The 17873-nt window shown below is 36.6% G+C and overlaps 1 pseudogene; it reads left to right on the forward strand.

The window, feature by feature from the left end:
• Nucleotides 1-9458: 9458 nt before the first annotated feature.
• Nucleotides 9459-11333, forward strand: LOC146387447 (uncharacterized; annotated as a pseudogene).
• Nucleotides 11334-17873: the final 6540 nt, after the last annotated feature.

Raw genomic sequence — 17873 nt, forward strand, 5'->3', positions numbered from 1 at the left:
ACTCTTTAGAGCAGCGTGCGAGCGAGTTGGCTGTTCTACCAATTATTTTAATGAGAACATAAGCTCGCCCAATTCATCTGAGCTCTGTTCAAAGTACCCCCCTCAGGGAAGACAAAATCCTGCTGCTTAAAGAGTTTTGTTGGCTCTTTTGTTTTGCCTCCGAAAATCAGTTATGAAAAAAGAAACGGTTTTGTTTACATGTCTGATTTACTGGGATGAAATTTGTGGTGTTGCTGCTAAAAGAAAAAGACATTCTGCATACGTGAGCTGCTGCCAAGCAGCTTGTTGGGTATATTAAGGAGCTATCATGAACACTGTTATAGATGTTACGTAAAGATTCATGACTGAAATTTACTGTAAAATTTTAGGGAGCCTGGAATTTAAAAAGAAGACGATACTGGACCTCATTTACCAACAGTGTGTACAAATGTTTGACACACAAATCAGCGTTTGATTAATATTTTCATACCTGATTTTATTTGTACTACTTTAAAACTGAATCTCAGACTATGAAGATCCAAGTTGAATACTACGACTACTATTACTACTACTATGACTAATACTACTAATAATAAATTATTATTAGGTTAAAGCTAAAGTCTTTAACCCTTTTTATTTAAGCATATTGCTGAACTTGTCTGAACTGATATTGTCTTGTCTTATTTTTATCATTCATGCTAAAAGGGCTTCCATGCTTGCTGGATTTTGTCACTGCTTTTTTCTCTGTCTTCTTTCACATGAACTTTGATATCCTAACTTCTCCAAACATTTTTAAGGTTACCAAAGTAGCTGGGAACACAATATTCAGGAAACCAGTAGTTTAGGCTCTAGCATTGCTTTCTCTACTTAACCTTGAGGTAAATGTTTCTCCTTTTTTAGAGAAATGGGGATATTGTATGCAAATTGCAGGCAGCAAACACAAGCTTGTGTAGTCTGATTCAATAACATGTAAATTGCAGTAAAAACAAAATTGGCTAGTGTGCACGTGTCATTAATCTGACTTGTGATTTTATTTGCAAACTGTTTTTTGTGCAGGGTAAGAACATTTCTACGGACATGTTAGTGAATGAGGCCCTGTGACTGTCTGTCCTTTGAAGATTTTTGGATCAAGATATAATGTGGTTTAAATACTAGATTTCTCAGTTATCTGTCACTAGCTGTGGCTGCACTCAATGCTAATGCTCCAATCAAAGCTAGACAGATCATATCTGGTGACCCAGCTTAGAAGATGAAAATATGGTCGCATGCATGCTGTATTATATGTAAAACAGAGACATAACCTCACAGTTGGAGCAGTGCTGCCCAGAAATCAATGCAAGAAAACAAAGCTACTTACGCTAGCACTGCTTACATTGCCCTCTTGTGATTCGTCAATATAGTATATATAGTATAAAAGTACATAAACATTTATGACTGAAATTTAATTAATAATAAGGGGTAAGAAGCAGATACTGGATGTGTGTTTAAATAAACCTTATTTTTTATTTTTACATTTTGTAAAATTTTACATTTGTTACTGATGGACAGTGTTAAAAAATAAATAATAATAATGGATTGGATTTATATAGCGCTTTTCAATGCCACTATTCATTCACTTGCACATTCACACACTGGTGGAGGCAAGCTACAGTTGTAGCCACTGACAGAAGCGAGGCTGCCATATCGCGCCATCGGCCCCTCTGGCCATCACCAGTAGGGTAAAGTGTCTTGCCCAAGGACACAACGACCAGGACAGAGAGCCCGGGGATCGAACCAGCAACCTTCCGGTTACAGATGTGCTTCCCAACCCCCTGTTCTAACACTGACATCTTAATATGAAATAAGCTTTTTATTTTGAGGTTATTAAAAATGAAATATTATATGGTATGCCAAAAACTTGGCACTATTAAAGGAATACACCAATAAGTAACTTATTACCATTTTATTTAAGTTTTTTTTTGTTTGTTTGTTTTTTACGTTTCAACATAATATATTTGAAATTCTTCCTTTTTAGTCAAAAGATCCTACATAATTGATTTTTACAAGCACTGACAACCCTAAAAAAATCACCCTCACATGGGAAACAGACAGACACAAAAAGTCCTGCCTGTCTCCAAGTATCTTGAGGAGAAGCAAAGATCAAACCAAAGCAGAAGCAGAAGGGGGAAAGGCTTACTATAAAACAGAGAAATAATGGATTCCTTGTATACCTCCTGCTTTCTGCTCCTCCCAGAAAGGAAATGAAGCAACATGAAAAGAGGAAAAACAGAAGGGCCACAAAAGAAAGCATGGAAGCAATGATAATGATACTCAGAAACATAATTACAAAGGAACTCATGCAGGAAAGATAAAGACAGAAAAGAGCTGCCAAACAAAAAAGATGAGAAAATTGAGAATGTTAGAAAAGAAAAGGAGCCTACCTTGAGAGAGGTAAAGACAAAGAAAGGGTGGAATAAAGTTTAGAAGGAGTTTTCTGTCCTGCTACTCATGAAGAGAGAATCAAGAACAGGGAAACTAGTATCACATGGTTCATTAAATTCAAGATATTTTAAAGAATATTAAGTCTTTGACCTTTACAGGAAGAGCAACAAAGGGAAGACATAGAGGACCAAGAAAGCAAATCTCCTAACTCCTCTCATTATCTTTTCTCTGTTTATCTCTTTCCTTATGTCCCTTTTAGCTCTATCTTTTGTTCTGTTTTTTCTCTTCACATCTCCCAACCTGTATAAATGTGTCTGCACCCTTGCCTCATCCTCATCTTCTCCCTAGTTTGTCTTTTTCTATTCTTCCCTTCTATTTTTCTTTGTTCCCTTCTTTCTTCATCTTCACCCTTTTGATCTCTTTTGTTATCCTTTGTTGTCATCCTTTGCCTCCCTCTTCTCTCCTCATTTCCTTTTCACCCTTTTGCTATGACACTAACCTTCTTTATCATGTTCCCTTTTCATCTGCTTCTTTCCTTCCTCTTTCCCTCACACTCCTCCTCATTTGTCTCCTCTTTTTTACTTCAGTCTTTCTTGTCTACCTCTTCTCTATTTATCCCCACCTTGCTTCACATTCTCTTTAGCTTTTATAATCTGGACTCTTACAATGACAGTATGCAGATTCCCAAGGCCTTGCAGGCTTCATGCTGAATTAGCCAGCTAACTACACACAAAGAAGCATGTATAAATTAATGAACACATGGACACACACACACACATACACACTCGTGCACTCAGATGTGTTGCCAGCTAACTAGGGAAATGCATCTGCTGCTAACGAGGAGCAAAGCGCTGACAACACCTTGTAGCTTAATGAAGTCTGCTAATCGTAAATGAAGGCTGGAAATACTCATGCGCAGGTTTGGTTTTATTATGAATTCTTTTGATTAGTGATTGTAATTGAAGGATCATGGTGGGTAACGCTCAGTGTGATGGAGTGGGTGAGACAGAAAGAGGCAGAAGAGAATATATATATATATATATATACTAGGGGTGCAACGATACACAAAATTCACAGTTCGGTTCGATACTTTGGTGTCACGGTTCAATATTTTTTCGATACAAAAAAAGTTTATGCTTTTTTAATTTTTCACTTATTAAAATAATAAATATATATTTTAACTCAAAAGTACAGTTTTTATATTTAATGTTGCTGAAACAACAAAGTAATAAAAAAAACAAGTCTATCTGATCGAGAAATCACTCATCTTTGGAAAAGAGAGTTTATTACAGAGAAATGGCTCTTTTCAAAATAAAAGCTATACTATACGCTTCTTCTGGGGTATATTCTCAGCAGCATATTAAACATATCAGGTCCCCATAAGGAGAATCATGTGCTAACGGCTGTCTAAATGACTCGGGTAAAGTTTGTAGCATGGGTGCTTGTTGTTTTTGTCTCCTTCCACTTGTCTTTGCACTAGGATGATGTCGGCGTAAATGTGCAGTCATATTCGTTGTGTTCCCACTAGTGCTGTCAGCGTTAATCTGAAATGACGTTAACGCCACAACACGGCAAATCTCCGTTAACGAGCTACTGCGGATCGCCCCGTGCGTGGGGCTGGACGGCATCAACACGTTAACGAGCAAACTGCACTAACGCACTAGTTCCCACCCATGTAATTGAGCATTGCGTGGCACATCCGACATACTGTTTTACTTTTGTCCATGACCCGCTTACCTTCAGGGTCATACTTCACATGAAGACCAAAATAGTTCCAAAGGCCAGATCTGAATGAGGGTGGGGGAGGTTCAATTTGCCATGTTGCAACGAGCTTAGTTTCTGTCCTGCTAGCTTGCGCTGCCCTTAGTGGATCTGCGCTCGACAGTGCAGCCTAGGCGGAGTAGTCGAACGCAGATCCACTGAGCTCTCAACACAGACAGCATCGTCAGAAGAAAAGTTGATAAAATAAATTAAAAATTTTGTATTGTTCGATACATATGCGTACCGAACCGAAATCACTGTATCGAACGGTTCAATATCGATACGAGTATCATTGCACTAATATATATATATACATATATATTGGTGAACCCTTGCAAATTGTAGCCCCAGTGTGGTCTTCTGCATTCAGATGTGCTTTCTTTATACCTTGGCTGATTTTTTTTAAAAACATTTTTTATTACTATCAGTGGCAGTTGTTACATTACATTGCTTTTCAGCATGTTTCTATTGAAATTCTATCAGAACATCTGAACATTTTTCTTTGTATACACAGGTGTGTGTGTGTGTGTGTGTGTGTGTGTGTGTCCACATGTTTGAGAAAGAGAGAGATGCTATAGGTGGTTTAAAACCACTATCTCTTTACTGCAGCTGGATAGAACACAGATTGGACCAGACCTATAAATACTCTCTCTGAGACAGGCGTGCACACACACACACACCATAAATACACTTTGTCGCTGAGCTTAAGCTCAGTCTGCTCTGCCAAACGTGATTAAACAGGAAATAAATCACAGCACCACACACTCACACACACTTTATAGTGCATGCATGTAAATATACAGATTTGTGTACCTGAAAGCATACACACAAATAGAAAATGATCACAGGAGCCAGACCTTTGCCTGGCTGTTAGATATTTAGTGGAAATAATTTAAACATTGGCAGTTGAAGTTGACATATGAACTTATAGATCAAACTTATTTTTAAGTAAATGTCAGTGCTATTTAGAAAGCATGTGCATCAATAATTCAGTAACTGAAAATTGACATAATGATAGTAAATTGATATCAATGTGGCAAAAATGCTGTAATGATATATGAGTGAGATAGCAATGTTTATAGAATTAATTTTCATTTATGCCAAAAGTTTAACAAACAAGTGCAAAATCCACAGTTTTTTAGGTAAACTAACAGCAGCACTAATTGTTTCCTTACTATTTTGAATCCTAATGCACACAAAACTGTGTAATAGGGATGCATGTTACCATCAGTTATGCTATAATAGTACTCATTTAATACAATTTTAAGGTAGTAAGAAGGATTTATGAATATCATTGACTAATGCATTGGAAAATATGAGAGGTGTAGAACAGGAGATGAGTGCTAAAAGAATGAGTACTGAAAGGACACTGGAGTTGTATTTTCATTGAGCAAATATGAGATAAAATGAATAGACATTGTGAGAGAAAAATGTGCCGTGATATAGTATTGAAAAACTTTCTCAGTCATAAATAACAATGTATTTAGAGATCATTTTAATCACTTCCAGTTTGTTTCCATGAGTGACCTTTTTAACTTTCCAACTTACGAGAAATAAACAGTGGGACTGAACTTAGATGACTCAGTTGTGGTTTGGGGTGTATGTTCTCTTAAATCAACACATTGTTTACTGGTGGGACTGTCTTAGCCTCATTAGCCGCTGCCTGGCTGATTAGCATTAGGCTCCAGGGTACAAGGAAACAGCAATTACTGATCATTATCACTATTTATTTAAATAATGAAACAACAAGGGCTTTGTATTGGCAAACAAAAGGTCAGAAATTAGGAGAGAAGTGGCTGTATGTTTTGCTCTCTTTCTCCTGGGTGAGCACTGTTATGTTTCCACTGAATCAAATATTTTATTGGTTACCCTCACAGTAAGAAATTGCTGTTGGAGATGTAATTTAATGGGACGGCAAGAGAGATGGAATATAATTTATAATAAAATCAATATTAATAATATTAATATTAATTATTAATAATAATTATAATATTAATCTTTATTTGTACATGTGTACACATTTTTTCTTTCTGCTCCTGCTATTCCAGCTGGCATGAAAACAGTATAATTTGATATGTTAAATTCAGTTTTATTTATATATTACCAATTCGCAACAACAGTCACCTTACCACTCTCCTTAGCAAGAACCTAGGCAGTGATGGAAATGAAAAACTTTCTTTAAATGGCAAGAGACCTCTGACATAATCAGGCTCAAACTACTGTGTCCAGTTGGAGAATGAGGAGAAGAGAAGATAAAAACAGCAAACATGGAGAGATGAAGGACAAAATGCAAACTATGCAAGACAGAAAACAAAAATACTGGCATATAGCGGTATATGAACAGACAGGGGTAGAAAAGAAGCGCTCAGTGCATCATGTGAAGTCCCTCAGCAGTCTTCTTATCTAGCCTGAACTATAAGCTTTATAAAAAAAAAAAAGGACAATTTTAGGCCTCATTTTAAAAAAGGGTGTCTGTTTCTCTGAACCCACACTGGGAAAAGGTTCTACAGGAAAGAAGCCTGATAGCTGAAAGCTATAAGGAGGCTCGCGTTCTACACTCTAGGAACAACAAGTAAGCCTGGCAACTGAGACTGAAGTGCTCTATTGAGATAATACAGTTAGTTCCACTGACAAATTTGGACAGTTACACCTTTTTTTGTGGTAATTCTGCCTCTGTATATCAGTGGTGTATTTGAAATCAAACAAGATGCTATTGAAGTGCTGTTTCAACTTTAATTTAAGGGGGTTAACAAAAGTACTGCATTGACAGTTTTGGAATTTCAGACATTTTTAGATATGATACCTCATCTTCAGAGACTCAAAAGTAATTGTATAAAGTAACCATTCTAAATATGAGGGCAATTTTTAATACAATGAAAAGGGTTTTAGTGAAAATCATTTGTCTGATGTCTTCATTCTCTATTGGGTTGAGACCAAAAAAATATAATAAAGAATATCCTATTTTCCTTTTCTTGAGAAAGTCATGGGCTGCTTCAGCACAATGGGTCATTTCGCCCTTAAGGTGTATTGTGAATTACAGCAGGTGATATGGTATCCTTTGGATAATCAGCTGTTCCTTTCCTGCTCTATACTTTTCTGTTCTCATCATTCTGATAGAGGTTAATCTTAGTTCATATGTCTATTTTGTTTCTAAAACTGGGAAGACTTCTCACTGCCAAAGTCCACAATCAAAAGACGCCATAGGGGTTGTACTGAACAAAAAGAAGGCCTATTGGATTAGATGAAATGTTTTCAGCTTTCAGACTGAAAGAAAATGTAAAATGTTATTACTTCTATAGTTAAATATATCTACTATATTATCAAAATGTATTTGCTATAAATTTAAAATGACAAGTGGTGGAGGAATTTTTCAAACCATTACTTTAGGAAAAGAAGCAATAAAATACCATGAAATCATCTCATTAGACATAAAGCTGTACAGGAATGATTGTTCTGCAGAAAAAATATTGTCCATCAGTGTCAAACGGATTGTTGTTACTGCTGCACATGTTTACGACTGAGCCCATTTTAAATACTTTATATTTTTCATGTCAAGCATCATATTCGCATAGCATCACTATAAACCCTATGTTTGCATTTGCTGAGGACCACATATCTCTTATCTCCTGTCCTCTTGTTTCTAATATGAAAGCTAACATTTTAATCTAGTGTAGTTTTAGATTTGACAGGGCAAGAACTGCTTGCTTTGCTTGTCCTAATGGAAAGCCACTATTGTATATGCAATCCAGCACTGCAAGGACTGCACAGATCTGTATGTAATGGACAAAAAAGAACAATTTCACTGGTACAAGGTCTTAAGAGAGTCAGCTCCTCAGGTCAAGAATCAACTATACAGTTACATCTAAAGGACAAGAGACCCTCCTTTGTGTGCATCAATATGATCCGATTTTGGACAGAGATGGCACTATAATGTTGAACAGTGTTGGCCATCTTTAAAACAGGAGAGATGACCTAATAACGTACTACCTAATATACATGCAAAATTAATTCTTGGCATTTATCCTGTATTACTACTATTATATCTTAATTCCTTGACAGAATAGGTGCACCAGATGTGTTTTTTTGCATATTGGATTATCACAAAAGTACTCAACAACAAACTTTTTACAACTTTATGTTGAGAACAAGACTACTGTCACTGTATTATGTATTATCTCTTTATCGGAAAAATATACTCAGACTCCCAGAAAAGGATAATGACTATATATGATATATGTTTTGATAGTAAACGCTATAAGAAAACAGTGGTTGGAGAATTAATCCTCAGAAAAACAAAGTGAGCTCTAGACGAAATAATTGTAAAAAATAAATAAATAAATATAACAAACTAAATACACACATAAAACCCACTATTAGGAGCAGTAATTTCCATTAAAAAAAATAAAACATACTAACTGTAAATTTGTCAGAATTAGTCCTGTAAACACATTAAACACATGCCAAATCCTCAGCTTAACTCATTTAGAATGGAGACGTCTCTCTAATATTTTTCAGAGATGAAGCTTCATTTTTGTTTGCATGTGTCACTGACTGGTGCTTTAGTATACGATTGCTTCTGCTGGTGGTGTTGTGGGGAATCACAGTGTTTCAGTGTGATAAGGGAACAGCAGCAGCTGAATACTGAAAACAGAATGATTGAAAATGGTGGTAATTACTGTCTTGTCTTTGGCTTGAAAAGATATCTGTTATTTGTCACCAGTGATGCCGGTAACGCGTTGCTTAGTAACGCGTTACTCTGAATATGACCACTTTTTCAGTAACGACTAATCTAACGCGTTACTATTTCCATAACAGTAGTCAGATTAAAGTTACTTGTCCAAACCACTGTGCGTTACTATTTTTTTTAAGCAAAAAGATTTGGTTTCTTCTTTTCGTCTCAGCGGATGACAAACGCATACGTGTCGTGAAACGTCACATAAGCGACAGGTCACGTTTCCCGCTCACAAGCAGCCAGCGACGTAAAAAAGTGTAAACAACAATGGAGGGAGAGAGATGTTCGTTCTTTAGCTGGAAATATGGTCACTATTTTGAGTTTCTGTCAACTAAAGATTTAAATATTAAGGTTCGTTGTACACTCTGTGTTGGCGAAAAAGTGTTATCTACCTTCAAAAACACTACGTCAAACTTAAAGAAACATTTGGAGTCGCAGCACAGCACAGTCAAACTCACAGAGAGAGTCCCACCAAGTGGTCCGAAGCAGAGAGCCGTGACTTCCGCAGAAGGTCCTACACCCCCCAAACAACAAAAGTTGGACTTTGGTGCAAAACCAGTAAGTGATGAAGAATTGAAGAAGTTGGTCGCGCAGTATATTGTAGAAGAAATGCTACCCATAAACACTGTTGACTCGCCCTCGTTTCGTGCCATAATAAAAAAGATCCCTACTTCTGTTAATGCCGAGCTGCCGCACCGAACGACTTTTACTTCTTACTTGGAGAAGGAGTTTACAGAAATGGAGAGAAATTTGAAGGCCGCACTGAATGAGATTGACTTTGTTTCAACTACCGCGGATATTTGGACTGCTAACAACAGAAGCTATATGGGAGTAACGCTCCACTGGATCAGTAGAACCACATTAGAGCGCCACAAGGTTGCATTAGCATGTAGGCGAATTCGTGGTAGACACACGTATGATGTCATTGGTACAGAAATCGAAAACATCCACTCCTCTTATGGATTACTCAACAAAGTAGTTGCAACAGTTACTGATAATGGATCCAACTTTGTTAAGGCGTTTCAAGTTTATCATCCTGTCACGGAGTCCGATGATGAGACGGAGGAGGAAGAGTCCAGCCCCAAAGACGATGATGTCACTTTTTCTGATCTGTCAGAAATCCTCTCGGCTGAGAATGAAAGTGATGGTCAGCTGTCTCTTCCCCCGCACCGCAGGTGTGCTTCGCACACCATCAACATAATTTGCACACATGATGTGGAGAAACATTTAACAACCAATGCAGAGAGCAGGGCTGTGTATAGGAGCAGCACAGCAAAATGCACAGCTCTTTGGACCAAATCGAGTAGATCTACACTTGCATCAGAAACAGTGAAAGAAATCAGCAAAAGAAAGCTCCTAATACCAACATCCACAAGGTGGAATTCCTTTTTTGATGCTGTAAAGAGAATTGCAGAAATCCCCATGGGTGAGCTGAATGCTCTGTGCACAAAGCTAGGACTGAAGTGCTTCAAAGATCAAGAATACCCAGTTCCTGCATGAGTACTGCATGGCCATGAAACCTCTGACTGCAGCACTGGACATTTTACAAGACGACTGTCCATATGGAACTTTACTACCAACACTTGAAGTTCTGATGCAGAAGACCCAGGCTGTGAAAGATGACCTCTCCAGGATGACTGCAGGCCTTCCAGATGCCATTGTACAGGTATGCTCCATCTTGAAATTAGTCAAATTTTTTGCTTCATACAATTCACAAACATGGAACAGATTATTAATTATCATTGAAAAATAAGATTAAAACAATTAAAATGTTTACAAGTAACCTAAAACAAAATAAATCCATAATACTGATCTCATATTAGGCATGGTTTGCAAATAATTCAATAACATAATAAATTGTAGGCATAAAAATATCGATTATGTTTTTTAGGCTATTCAGACTTGTTTCGCCGGTGTGCTGGACGACAAAGATGCCCTTCTCGCAGCTGCCAGTTGTCCAAAATTCAAACTCCGATGGCTGAGAGATGCAGGAAGGAGGGAGCGAGTAAAACAGCTTCTGACAGCAGAGTGTTGCACCACTGCTCCTCTGGCAAAAAATCCTGCCAGTGTGCCCAGTGCTACTACATCTAGCAGCCAAGGTGAGATGGACTTTTTCACTTTTGAGGCAGAGCCAGAGGAGGAGACCTATTCTGCAGAAAAAGAAGTCATGGACTACCTGATGTCAGGCTACGACCTTCAGATTTTGCATAAGTTTTCAAGCATAAAGACAATTTTTTTAAAGTATAACACTCCAACCCCATCAAGTGCTCCTGTGGAGCGACTTTTTAGTCTGGGAGGTTTGGTGCTCACGCCTAAAAGAAATCGACTTTCTGACAAAAGGTTTGAGAAGCTTCTGTTAATGAGGTACAACCACTGGTTTACTCACTCCACTCTACTGTTTCCCCCATAACATGCGATGACAACATATACTGAAAAAAAGAGAATGGGGAATCCAATTTAAATAACTATTTACAAGTAATTGGATTAAGTTTATCAAAGTCACTTAATAAACTTATTAAAGTTTTCAAGTTGATTAACTTAAATCAATTACTTGCAAGGAAGTAAGGCAATTTAAGTTGGACCTGCAGTCTCTTTTTTTTTCATAAGATTAGTCCAAAGTTACAAAAGCGGACAATAGTGCTTACATGTGGATGGTATAAAAAGTATCTTAAGGGAAGTCAAGAAAGACTCTTTGTTTGTTTGTTTGTTTTTTTGTTTGTTTTTTTATAAAAAGTATTTATGTTAAATAAAGTCAAGAAAGACTCCTTTTTTTTATAAAAAGTATTTATGTTAAGTGAAGTAACAAGACTGTCTTTATTTTCATACAAACAAGTATTTCTGTCAGGAAAAAAGTTTTAAGTTCAACTTCAAATGTCAGGAGATATATTGTTGACATTACTGTTAAAATACACTTCCAATAAAGTGAGTATTGGCAAAACCGGTTGATGTTTTTATGTTGAGGCAGTGGGGAGTGTTATTGGCAGCTTCTGAAAGTAACTAATAAAGTAACTAGTAATCTAACTTAGTTACTTTAAAAATAAAGTAATCAGTAAAGTAACTAAGTTACTTTTGGAAGGAGTAATCAGTAGTCCCTAATATATTACTTTTTCAAAGTAACTGTGGCAACACTGTTTGTCACACACATTTTTCTTTATGTTATGTGTTAGTGTGAGAGCATCAGTGTAAAGCCACAAGGTATGTTTGTCTCCATGTGTTCATCTGATGAGAATGAGTTTGCATATAGTATATGTGTATTTTTGTTGTGTGTTTAAAGCATATATGTACTGTGCACTCACATGAGATGGAAATTCAATGTTTGACGTGCGGATCTTTCTGTTTCTGTTTTCATGTCAGACACAAACACTAATCTCTTTTAATATTTAAACCCAGATCATATACTTAGATATGTCAAGCAACTTGTTGCTGAATTTTGGTCTGTGCAGATATGAACCTAGGTCTACATTCAAATATTCTGTTCTTGGGAAGCAGAAGACAATATATAGTCCCTACTCAAACTTTGTGCGGTAGCAGTCAGCATTAGTTTTCTTTCATCGTGTGATTTTATTTTTTATGTTTGAATTCATTAATGACTTCAATTCCTGTTCATGGTGACAGGAATGATGAACACACATCAACAAACAAGAGGAGAATTACCTAAAAACAGAATTGTTTGTAGCCATTAGGAAGAGGAACAATACTAAAAACAATTGATATACAGAAAACACTTTTGTTAAATTAAAGGAACAATAAACTGATGAGAAATATTTAGAATTCCATTTCATGATGACATTCATTATAAATATTAACAATTTCAGTTAAATATCTGTGTTCATATACAGACACACTAAGGGTTACAACAAAGGTAGTATGGTCGATAGTTAAGCATAGAGTCCTGGAAGCTGACCTGGAAGAGAAGAAGAAAAATATCTGTGACTGAGAGCAAAGCATAAGAAAAGACACACTGGACAGAGAAAGACTGAAAAATTGATTCACGGACAGATTAATATAAACAGAATAAATTAAAAAGATGCCAACTGCTTTTAGCATCTATGGTCATGGTTTAGGAGTACTTTGGTGGGAGATCTAGACAAAAGAGACTTTTGAAAAAGGAATGTTATAGCTCCTTTTGTCAATGGCTCCCCAGAGGTACTAAGTCAAGTGTAAGTACCATTAGTGTATTTGTTCCACTGGAACCTGTTTTTGTTCCTATTTGGTTTGTTGCATTGCCATTCAATATTGTACTGTCCATTTTGTGGAAAAATACAGTTTTTCATTTCAAAAAAGTCTGCTTTTTATACATGTTTAATCTTTCTCATCATATATTAGCATGTTTTTAACTATGGTAAAATCAACGTAGTGTGTGCTGTATAACTGGTCACCTACTCATAGCCCAAACTTTCCATATCCTGATCTTTCATAGTTATAAAATTGAAATTAAAATCCAAAACCTTTTACTGAAGGTTAAAAAGAAAATCTGCAAAAGCAAATGTTTTAGATAATTAAAGATAGCGATTTTTGTGACTATTAACATAATTCTGTCAGCAGTTTTTTGTCCACTAATTAACACAGTATTTTAAATGGTCATTGAAATCCCAATAATTTTCCATTACCTATTGAATTTGAAAACCTCTGACCTCAGCTATTACTGGCCTAACATAGTTTGCACACAGGTGACATTGTTTAACTACTTACATGTCCCTGAAAACAACTGGCTCAGATGTACCTTATTTCTACCTTCATTCTTTAAAATAAATTTATAAATAAACCTAAAAAAAATATTATTTCTTTCTGTTCTTTGGGGGAAAGAAAAAGGGAAAAAAATCCAATAGATTGGCACGATTTAAGCCCATCTAGTATGAACAAAATACGTTCATTAATAAAATCATTTAGTTACAATTACATGGACTTTATCAAATTATGTATGTAATCTAAGTATATATGTCTATTTGTTTCAAAAATATATGTATGTTTCAAAAATGCATAAGTTAGCTTGTTTGGGTGCAAGTTATATCGAGGTTTTACAGTTACTGATTAATTTCTAGAATGTATTTATTTATTTATTGAGGAATGTTGATAAAAAACTCCTTTTCTCCAGCGATTATAGCTTCTGATAATTATCCATCTGCCAAAGGCCATACCTCATTTTGATCATACATCATACATTTTCCAAGTGGTCTTAAACTTTTGATTGGGACTGTATATTGTTTCTTATTTTAAAAATGACAATTATCCTAACAAGCTTTAAGTTTTATAATATTCCACTTTACATGTATTTTTTCATCTTCCTACTTTTGACAAGGTTTGCACTGCTGTGCCATTTTGTTTCTTTTAATCAAAGATGGGGTTTTGGGTTTTTTTGTTTTTTCAGTTTCCACTCGTGGTGGGCTTGTAAAAAATCTGTCCCTTCCATTTCTTCAAGTCCTTTCTTGAAATGTTTATATTTTGAGATTTACTCATCGTACACGTGTTTTTACTCATAATAATGAAAACTGGTCATTTTTAGGCTCAAGTCCATGGGGCCTTAAACCAGGACCTTTCAAACCAAGTTCACAAGTTATCTATCAAAGACATTTTGAACTCACTCCACTATGCATTTGAAGTCATGCAGATCATGTCCATATTGGGTCCGTCGGTCCATGACCAATTCTAGACATCAATATATTGTCAACATTGTTGTTATCAACATTATACATATCAATACAGGTTATTTAAAAACAGTTATTATGTGCTTGCCTATTCATTTATTGAGTACATGTGGTTTCTTTTTTTATTTTGCATTTTCCAGTTTTTCTCTAACTAGTTTATTTATTTCAATTAATCAACTTATTTGTTTGCAACCAGGGTAAAACTGTCATTTATTAAAATGTGTTGACATATTAAAGACACTGACATCAATGTTAAAATGTAAAATAATAATGGTTAAAGTATTTTAAAAAATTGAATTTCTTTAAAGGTAGTAAAGTTTAAAAAGTAGGAAGTTTAAAAAGCATTTGCATTCATTTTTACAAGTATCCTGTTTTATTGTGAAGAGCTTTTTAAGAGGAAGTGAAAGTGGTTGTGATCGTTAGCCTTCTGTGAGAGAAGTTCTTGGAAAGGCAAAGAGGGTTGTGAAAGTGTGTATGTATGAACTGGACTATCTCAGTCAGAGATGCATACAAAAGTGTAAATAAAGCTACAGAAAAATTATCTATTGACTTATAGAAAACATGTCCTCCATTCTCTGGAAACATGTGACTACAGAGCATATAAAAGCAATTGTACCATATTCTGACAAATCTGTAAGTGTGAATGTAAATCATTCAATGGGAAAACATTGAAACACCCTGGTTAGCAGGGAGCATTAACACCTAGATAAAATCTCATTGTGGTCTGGGATGTTTTTCTTGGTCTGAAAATGGATTCTTAGTTCTAGTGGGGGAAAGGGGAATCTTAAAGTGCAATGGGATACTTCTAATAATCACATGCTTCAAAATTGTGAAGTGGCAGGTCATCACCAGATAGGGCACTGTTTTTAATGTCATTTTTTGTGTCATTTTTAGTGCTTTAGATACTGAAACATATTGTTTAATTTAGTCTCTCAGCCCATCCTTCATAGCACTCACACAGGAGAGCTGAAGCTATAGAGTAGGAGCAAATTAAAAAATATTTTTGAGCCTCAATACAATTGAAATGTGTGTGCAGAAGTGGAGTAGCCCCATATGAGAGTGGCGTTGGTAATGTTTTCTACATTGACTGTAAGTCTCCAGTGAGTGTAGTCTGCCCACATCAGAGCACAGTTTGGTTATGTGTTTACTCTGAAAATCTCATCTCCTCTGAATCAATACTCCATTTACCACAAGCTCACACTGTGCTCCTCTGTCCTTTCGCTCTCCCATTTCTCTACATTCCTTCTCACCTGCTTGAAAGTGCTGTTGTTTTTGTGTCTCTTCTTCCTCTTTTGCATCTGTTCACAGTTCTTCTTTTTCCTCTTTTGTTTTACCCCTCTTTTTTTTTTCTTTTGCCCCCTATCTCCCTTTCCATCTATTCTATTTCTTTAAATCGTTAGTCCTTAGTTCCTTTTCTACAGTGCTGGGTGATGTTATTTTTAAAAGTAACTTGAACCATTACAGTGATAACTACCATAAAAAGTTACTTGTTAGAGTACTTTTGTGGTGCCAAAAATTAAAACTCCTTGCATTTCCTTGTCCAGATGGCATGTGGCCTACTGTAGCATCTCTTGGACTGCATAAGGAGCAACAATATTGTAAAACTCTATGTTAACTTTCTATCCCATCCATTCCTTTTCTTTCACTTATCCCATTCAGGGTCACAGTTGGGCTAGAGCCAATCCCATCTGTCACAAGGGGAGAGGTGCGGTATGCTATGAACAGGCCAGCAATCTATTGCAGGGCTAACACAGAGAGATAGACAACCATTCAGACTCATAGCAAATTTAGAATCGCTAATAAACTGAAGGTGCCTGTCTTTGGGAGGAAGTCAGAGTACATGGAGATAACCCACACAGACATGGGGAAAAGATGCAAACTCCAGACAGATTGACCCCCAGCCAGCAGATTTAAGCCAATGACCTTTCTGCTGTGACACAATGGTGCTGACTACAACACCACCATGCTGCCATTAATGACTTTAACAGAACTAAAGGCTAACTGTTGTGCTAGCAGTAGCACCAAAGTCACTTACCTTAGCTTGACCAAAATCAGCGTAATAAAATTCATTGCAACAGTATCTCAGGGATGTTCATTCAAATGGCAAACACCTTACTGAGATCATAGGGAATTGCTGAATTTCCTCTTTTTATTTATTTTGACAGTCCAGAAGGAAAAGAAAACCTCTTTTAACTGTAAAGTTTTTTAAAAAAGAAAGAAAACGAAAAAGAAAACTTCTAGCAGGACTGGGGAGGATGATCAGTCGACAGAACATAATGGGTGAGAGAGAAGAAAAAGTTAATGATATGCATTATTGGCAGAAAAAAAAAAAAAAAGGATTAAGAGTCAAAAGTATCTACTTTACACACCAATTAAATGCTTAAGCCAGAACCTGGTTTCTCAGGCCAGGAGTCTGATAGCTGAAGCCTCTGATTAGCATTCTACTTTTGGAAACTCCAGAAACCACAAGTAAGCCAGGAGTCTGAAAGCAAAGTGCTTCTTACATTTCAAGATTGCTGCCATTCTACTCCTCAATGGGCCTCATTGTCATTGTTGTGGAGTTGTTCATAGCTCGCAGGTACTTCTTCAAATCTGAAATAGCTCTCTTTGCAGCTGAAAGACAATGATAATTACTATGATTATGATGTTGTTCTTGTCCTTTTCAGCCACAATTTCAACATAATGTGAGTACTTCCAGCATGTAAACTGTTAAGAAATCAGTTTCACCCCGGTTCTTTTTTTATTCCTCGAGGCATCCAGAGACGGCACCGGACTCAGTAGTCATTTTCACAAAACCTTTATTCATCTTCATTTAAGCATGCATCTTCTAGAAGGGGAGATGTGCAAGGCCGGTGTCCCTCTGCAAATGTTCCACTCCTTTGTTTGTTACAGTCAGCTTTATAGAAGCGACCCCATCATAAAATCCCCATGTTGTGCTGCAAACTCTGTGTCTGTGTGTGTAGGCACGAACACGTGAGTGCCTGTGTGTGCGCGTACCCGTGTGTCTATGTGAGTGCACGTGAGTGACTGTGCATGTAGGTGTGGGTGCGTCGTAACAGTCAAAGCACTGTGTGTGTGTCTCTGTGTACGTGACTTCCTGCCGGTCATAAAAGTAATCTCCTCACCCAAGCTACACCAAATTCCTTTAGACAACATACAAAACAGAGTTAACATATTACAAACACTGAGACCCCCACTCTGCATCCACTGGGCCATTGGCCTCTTATTGTCTTACATTTACATTTACATTTAAGGTGGAGAGTCTCCTGCAAACCTACTTCTAAGTTTATAACAATTATGAGTTTTTATTAAAGGTACAAGCATCAGCATCCCCC

This window comes from Perissodus microlepis, chromosome 5 (assembly GCF_051167445.1).
Source record: "Perissodus microlepis isolate ML-2025 ecotype Zambia chromosome 5, ASM5116744v1, whole genome shotgun sequence".
NCBI classification, from domain to species: domain Eukaryota; kingdom Metazoa; phylum Chordata; class Actinopteri; order Cichliformes; family Cichlidae; genus Perissodus; species Perissodus microlepis.